This window comes from Phascolarctos cinereus, unplaced genomic scaffold (assembly GCF_003287225.1).
Source record: "Phascolarctos cinereus isolate Bilbo 61053 unplaced genomic scaffold, phaCin_HiC Scaffold_9;HRSCAF=440, whole genome shotgun sequence".
NCBI classification, from domain to species: domain Eukaryota; kingdom Metazoa; phylum Chordata; class Mammalia; order Diprotodontia; family Phascolarctidae; genus Phascolarctos; species Phascolarctos cinereus.
In genome coordinates, this window is record NW_027556402.1 from 125756859 (window position 1) to 125764826 (window position 7968).

The following is a 7968-nucleotide window of genomic DNA, read 5'->3' on the forward strand; positions in this document are numbered from 1 at the left end:
TATTTATTCATATTTTTCTACTCTACTAATTTCATTTTAAAATTATGTGTTGAACACTCTCATTTTTGACTACATTAATTCCTAATTTCTTGATTATGAATTTTATTAATAATAATAGCTAGCATTTACATAGGGCTTTAAGGTTTACAAAGCACTTTTTCCTCTTCCTTCCTTCCTTTCTTTCTTTTTCTTTCTTTCTTTCTTTCTTTCTTTCTTTCTTTCTTTCTTTCTTTCTTTCTTTCTTTCTTTCTTTCTTTCTCTTATTCTCTATGTATATATGCAATCTCATTATAATATCCATATTGCCCGTTCTAGAGATCTTCATTATTGTTCCATGATCTCTGAGGAGTCCACAAGATTCTATCTTTTATTGGGCACCATTGCTTCCCTTTTCTTCATGCAGTTGCTTGAATTTCTTTTTTTTAAATAATTAAGGCTTTACTTATCCATCCTTCTATTGGTTAGAATTCTTTTGGCTTATCTGCATATGGATTTAGCTTTTATTGACACCCTTTGAATTAGATATTTCTGGTATTTCTTTTTTTCTTATATTCCCTATGTCTGTCACTCACTCTTTGATTCCTCCTTGGTTAGTGGTTTATAGGGAGGCTGGGTTATTGGTGGCCACAACCTCTTTCTACTAGGGGACCTGGGGGTTAACTAGACTTGGTTCCTGCACTGCGTATTTTCCTGGATGAGAATAAAGTCCTGAACTGGTTTGCCTGGCCCTTTTACATCAGGCCAAATGCCCTATTCTCCCCCACTTTTTGTCTTGAGCATAGGTATATAAACTAGCATATTTTTAGTCCATTTGAGTTCTCATTCTACTGTCCTTCTTTTCTTTCAGTGGCTGGGTTATAATTTTACAAGAATGTTTTACATATAAAGAAATTGAGCCCCGGAGAGAAGTGATTTTGCTACAGCTAGGATTCAAACCTAGGTCCTCTACCTCTAAATGCAGTGTTCTTTTTCTTATATACTGCTACTTTCTCTTTTGAGTTCAAAAATTAATCAATCAATATTTATTAGTCATTTAATATGTGCCAAGCACTGTGCTAGGCACTCAGAATAAATGCAAAAAATGAAATAAATATTGTAAAGTGCTGTTTTTCAAGCAAGAATTAAACTTTTTGGCCACTGACTCCTAAGAAGGATGTGTGTGTGTGTGTGTGTGTGTGTGTGTGTGTGTGTGAAGATAAATTATAGAATGTGTCATTTTCAGATAAACAAAACTGTAGTTTTATAATAACTCAAATATATATTCTCCTAATTTAATGCTCTTTGTGGTAAATTCCATATGACTTAAATGTAACTCTAGCCCCACCCTGGGCAATTGCAGAGAATCTCTTTGGGCTTTGAAGTGTCACATACCATTAGTGGCTAGCCTTAATCACTGAATGGATATAGCCTCAGACAAACTGAGACCTAAGAAGAAAAACCTTAGCTTAAAAAGGCCAAGGTCTTCTACTGCATACGGTGTCATCTCTAGCCATCCTGATCTATGTCTTGCCACTAGACCCAGGTGACTCTGGAGGAGAAAATAAGACTGGCTTTATTATCTAGCTTTTACATATGCTTTACAACTCTCTAAGGTAGATGATATTATTACTCCCATTTTACAGATTAGTAAATGGAAGATGAGAGATATCAAGCACCTGACAATGCATAAGAAGTATATTGGAACCAGCTCAAGAGGTGAATGTTAAATTTACAGCATGAACATTTATATCTTGGTCAACACTACATATGATGGTTTGATTTATTATTTTGTTGATTGTCTAGTTTCAAGAAAATGATAGAGAAAATATTAATAATGCATATTAAATTTGTGTGTCTTGAATTTTCAGAACCAGTTTTTAAATATAACCACCACATTTCTGTACACAAGTAACATAGATCTAAGCTCAAGAGCAGTCTCTGAGAGAGACACCAACCTTAGTGGCAAGGAAATGCAGCTCAAAAGCCATAATTCAGCCTAATGGCAAAGGCTAGATTGGCATGGATTAAACTCTGTGTTCCAAAGAGTTAGCTTAGGGGGAAGAATTTCCTTCTGTGAAAGAAAGCCATTTTTGTTTGTTTGTCCAGACACTGAGAAACTTATAGACTATTTCTTGTAGGGAAAAACAAATTGGGAAAGATTTTTATGTTGGGACATTTGCTTCTTTCAAGGGTCCTTATCTGATGACTGAGCATATTTGTAAAAGAGCTATAGCAGGGAAAGTCTCAAAGCTTTTAACTAAAACAGCAATAACAGATTCTGCCTATGCAGAAGAGATAGGGCCCTAGCTATAGAATGTACCTTGGATAAGAAGCCAGAAACAGAGAGAGGAGCTCCATAACTACTTAAACTACAGTTATGCTTGGCAGTGACTATTACAGGCCATAGGATCAGTGGGCTGATCCTGGGTTAACAGTCATGCCAGAGCAGCAGGAATATGTCAGACTCTGACTCTCAGACTACATGCTTGACAAAGACTGCATATCACACGACACTAGTAAGGAAGTAGGCCCAGAAGGGTTGGCATGATGATCTTACCGGAAGACAATAGGTGTCCTACTGTGTTGTTATTGCAAATTTTCTCTTTATACATATGCCCCACTCACATGTATACCTTATGTTTCTCTTCCATATATGTACTCCAGTCATTTATGTTCATTACAGATATGCATTTCTAAATATGCATTGTAGCCACAAGTCTTTTCTATGTGTTGGCTTACTTTACACATATTTCCTGTTTTCGGCCTTTCTTCCTACTGAGGGTGTTTATATTTATGGCAGAGTGTGCCCCAGGTTTATGAGGGAAATAATTTTCTATTTTTCTCATGATACTGTTTTGCTAAATGCCTTTGTTTTGGATTCCATCTCTCCATTATTTAAAAAAAAAAAAAGAGAAGAGGCAAACACATTGGTGGGGCTCATGAACTATAGTTTGGAATCGATATGACCTGATGGAATATCTTCTTCCTAGGATCATCATATCTGAGCACTATGTGAATTAGAAATGCTCCCAGATGCAATGCTACCATCATCAACAAATGGAAAAAAAAATCAATTATTCAAGCATTTGGTAAGGCCTATATGTGTATATTAGGTGCTGCTGCAGGTAGATACAAAGTTTAGATTAGACAATGTCTGTCTATTTGGGGCCTAAAGTCTAGTAATTTGACACATACGTAAGACCAAAATTATAAATAATACACGATGAGGACTTGAGAGAAGAAAAAAGGGAGTGCTGAGAGTGAAAAATAATTATCAACTAAATGAATAAAGGAAAATTTATTGAAGGCTCTAGCATTTGAATTGTGTGTCAAAAGATGGGTAAGAATTCAATAGGAAGGAAGGCTTTACAGATATGGAGAAAGGAAGAAGCAAAGGCCCAGACTGAACACTCAAAAATATTAGTTAAATGTCAAGAAATGAGTAGCTGAAATTGCACTTTGACCAGGGTCAGCCGAGATGGGAGACTGGGGCACACAAGCCAAGGTCATTTTCTTCAGGAGCATGGTCACTCAGAAAAGGATATCTCATTCTTTACTGGAAAAGGGCTTGAAAAGTTTGTACAGAACAGGGGTATGAATGTTGTACACCACTCAAGTGGTGGCAGATAAAAAGAGTTTACCAAAATGTGCGATGCAGGAATATGGGTAATAAAGGGAGAGGCGTGGCTGAATAAATGTTGGCTTTATGTTTTCCTGGTGCAAGTCAAGGCTGTGATTCAGTGTAGGCCCTAGCAACATAAAGCCAAAATACTCAATCCTACCAAAAAAAAAATCTTTTCAATCAAAAATTTCCACTAAGAATATATACATATACATAGATAATACATTCAACACAGCTTAAGGAAAGAGAAAGCTCTAACACCTAGGAAAACATGGCAGGAAAATGTGGGTCTATGGGTACAAGGACTAGCAAAAAAGTACAACTTATCTGGATCATAGATTACCAATAATAATCAACTAGACAGCATAGAAGACTGAACATAGAGTCAGGAACACCTAGGTTTAGATCCTGCCTCAGACTTTTATTGGTTGTGAAACTGGGGGTGGGGCAACTCACAACTTCTTTTGGTGCCAGTTATCTCATCTGTAAAATGAGGGGGAGAAAATCAATAGCTTCTAAAGTCTCTTTCAATTGTAATTCTATGAGCTGACAATCCAATGTGGGAGTGTTAAAAGTTTGAAAGTAGAACCCACTTGTAGAAGACTTTGAACACAGGGCAAAGGAGCCTGAACCTTTCTTTTCAGACCACAGAGACTTACTGATCAGATCAACACATAAACAAGATAAATCTGGCAAGGATGTAAAGGATGGATGGGAACAAAGAGAGAATAAAAGCAAGGTGCCTTTTTAGGAGTTTAGATAGTAGTCTATGTAGGTGATGATGGGCTTGCATTGAAGTGGGTGGCAAAAGTGAATATAGAGAGGAATGTACATGACAGAGCTATCAAAGATGGAGTATGTAGGACTTGTACTTCATGGAATATGAAAGGTAAAAGGAGAGTTAAAGATAACACCAAAGATTCAAATACTGGAGGCCAGCTTTACCGCTGAAAAAATGTCAGATCAGTAGAAGTGACAGATTAAAAAGAAGTAAACTTAGTTTTGAACATATTTTCTTTCAGGTTCTAATGAGACATCCAAATGAGGTTTCATGTTGGCAGCGTCATGTTGGTAGTTAAAGATATGGGTTTGGATCCCAGAGAGAGAGGTCAGGGCTGGATAGGTGGATTTGGGAGGCAACTGAAAGGAGGTCATATTGTGCTTGAAATTATTAGAGGAAACGATTTTGCTGAAGGAAATTATATAGAGCAGGTGTTCTTAATGTTTTTTGTGTCATGAGTCCCTTTGATAAACTGGTGAATCCTGCAGAGTTCACAGAATATGTGCTTTAAGTGCATAAAATATAATACATTGCATTACAAAGGAAATCAATTATACTGAAACAAAAAATATAATTTTTCCTATCTAAGTTTCGCAAGCTCCATATCTATCTATGGTCTACAGATTAAGAACCCCTAGTGCAGAAAGAGAAGAAAAAAGGTCAATGATAGGACTTTAGCAAAAATACATTGTAGGACGTTGGAAATTTTATAGACCTTTATATTCTGTAGAAATGATAACTTTTAACATATCACTTTTGCAGAAGTGAAATGTGAGTAAGAAAACTACTAAACAGAATTAGAACCAAGGCTAAATCATTCAAAATATAAAATAAGCTCCTTTAACTTTGTTCTTCATCTCCCAAAGGTCTGGCAATGTAATCTTGGATCGTTTAATGAATTCCTGTGCTTTTGGATATGGTAGTTGGAACCTCTTCCTCTCTCCCAACCCATCAAAGTATCATCTTCTTTCACAGCACTGCTCTCTGTATATTAAATTACCATGGGACCTAATAGTTGATGAATCAATGATCACTAGTCTTTGGGCTACACATAATTTTCATGATTGTGAACATGTATAAAATGTCAATTCTTTCTAATGCTCTTTTAAAGAAACACTGCAGGAAAATACAACTATTTGATTAGGTTATCCGTATATGCAGTTGTATGTTTGGATAGTGATGATTTAACCTATTGTTTAGCTTACCCTATGAAAAAAATGAACTATGTCATAATGGCGTTCTGTTGTGTTTCATTTAGAGAAGCAATGAGATAAAAAATAATTTAATTTTAAGTTAAGCCAAATAATAGTCTACTGTATGTGGGAAATTAAGTTAGCATTATTAGGGATTAAATTGAAAAAAAAAAAGATTTTAATAAGGAAATATTAGTTACTCCAAGCAGAACAATATCAGCAAAAGATTGTTCAGGAAAAATAGTTTGGATTATTTTAGAATTTCTATTTTTAGCCTGTGATGAATGACAGAAAATCAAGACTCTAGAATATGTAGGGTTTCCTCCACCAGGAAAAAAGAATAAACTAACCTGTGAGGGCATCCTTGGGCAGAAAGCAAAAAACTATTTTCTCTTGATGATAACATATTATCCAGTCTCACCCCAGTTGATTGTATTTTCTAGTTAAGCAAAGAAATGGAAGGAATATGCTTTTAAGAGTCTTGTATTGTCTGGAATAATCAAATAAATGTGAAAGGCATTTTGGGTGGAATCAAAATTTTGTGCTTCCAGCATTTTATTGTAAATGAGCATAGTCATAACTGGTTTGCGTGACAGGGTTTGGTCCTAAAACATCAAAATTTAGAGGGCACAAAAATTTAAGACATTCACTCCCTCAGCTCCAAAATTTGTATTGTTTCTTCTTTTATTTTCACATCGGGGATTAAAAGTTGATTCAAGGGACATTTTGTATCGCTTGCCCTGATTGCCAAAATTGATAGTTATGGTTCTTTACTTAAGTTAGAAATATGATTTTCGTTTTGGATCAAGGCATTATTCACTGAGCAAGGAGCTCATGATAATATTTGTAACAATCACACTACGTATTCTGGTCAGATGGAAATGTAATATTGGACAGAATTAAGCTATGTAGGCTTATGTGATTTTAGAGATAGAAGGGGCCTTAGAGAACATCTAATCCAACACTCTTATTTTAAATGAGGAAATCTAGGTCCCAGAGTTTAAATGGTTTGTGTAAGGTCACACAGGAGGTATGTGGCCAAGCTGGTATTTGACACCTGGTTGAATCCACCCCTTGTAACTCAAATCTTGTGCTCTTTCTAACTTAGCATATAGACAAAAGATCAGAACAACCTACTTTGTGCTGCATTTGGTGCCTAGATTCTGACATTTTTGAAATACAGCAAAGCAATTCTCAGTCAGTGCAACCTATTCCTTCCTATGATAACTTCTCCCATTCACTAGAAGTAGGAAGTTATTTTCTCTTAACCTTCTTTAGATAAGAAAGATCAGATAACATAAAATTACAACACTTCAATATCCTGTATTCCGTGTTCAGATGTCACAAACAAATATCTAGCTGCTAAGATGGTGACTGAAGAGCATGCCTCATTGGTGGCTCACCCAACACAGTTCTTTCTCTTTTTATGCTTTCGTGTTTTAACAAAAACAATATATGGTTTAGTTACTTCCAGCCTTTTTACCGAGTATATCCAAAAGACTGATGTGTTTGACTTTTCCCCTGTGGTATTCTTTTATGGCATTTGATGTTGAGATTGTATCAAAACTCTGCTTATTGTATGTAGGCCAAAAGGGTTAAGGGAGGAAGAGGAAAAATTAAAGAATGGTGGGAAAGAATTTCTGGATGACACTAAAGTACAAAAGGGTCAGTCCTATTTATAAATGAGAATTAGTATTAGCTCACTGCACATTTACAATTCAGACGACAAGAAAAGACTTTTAAGAAGTGATTTACTATTCTCGGACCAGCGCTCATGCCAAGAGAGCTAAAGAAACTCCACTAGCTGAGCTAGTAAAAGTATTTAATATACTCATCTAAGATCTTCACAAGAGTGGCTTTTTGGCTGCAACAATAAGCCTGCAGCTATCTGCTTTCTCTACTGTCACTAGTAGATATCACTGAAGTCAATTAGAATTACTACAGAGGATTTCAGGCAGTGACATATGCATCTTTTTTGTTCTTGCTTAGGCAGCTACCCAAAGGTCACTAATCCATGACCAGAGGGAGGAAGATTTGGCAGTGATGTAAATTGTACATTGACTGAACAGCTATAATAATCTGTTCAAATGCCTTTCTGGGTAACATCAGACTGATTCCTCAGCAAAATAAAATAGGATTCTTTTCACCCTCTTTATTCATATCAGTACATAGTACCACTATGGAAAGCAACCATATTATCTGGTCAATGCTAAGTTGCTTTAAAAACAAAATTGCATGGAGGTGCGGATGTGGGAATGGAAGAGGAGTGATTTAAATAAAGACATTTACATTAAAAACATTCTACAAAATGAAAAACTAATGGGTAAATTCCTGACTTTGTTCTTCTTTTAAAAATATTCTTATTTAAAATATCACACATATGTAGTTAGCGT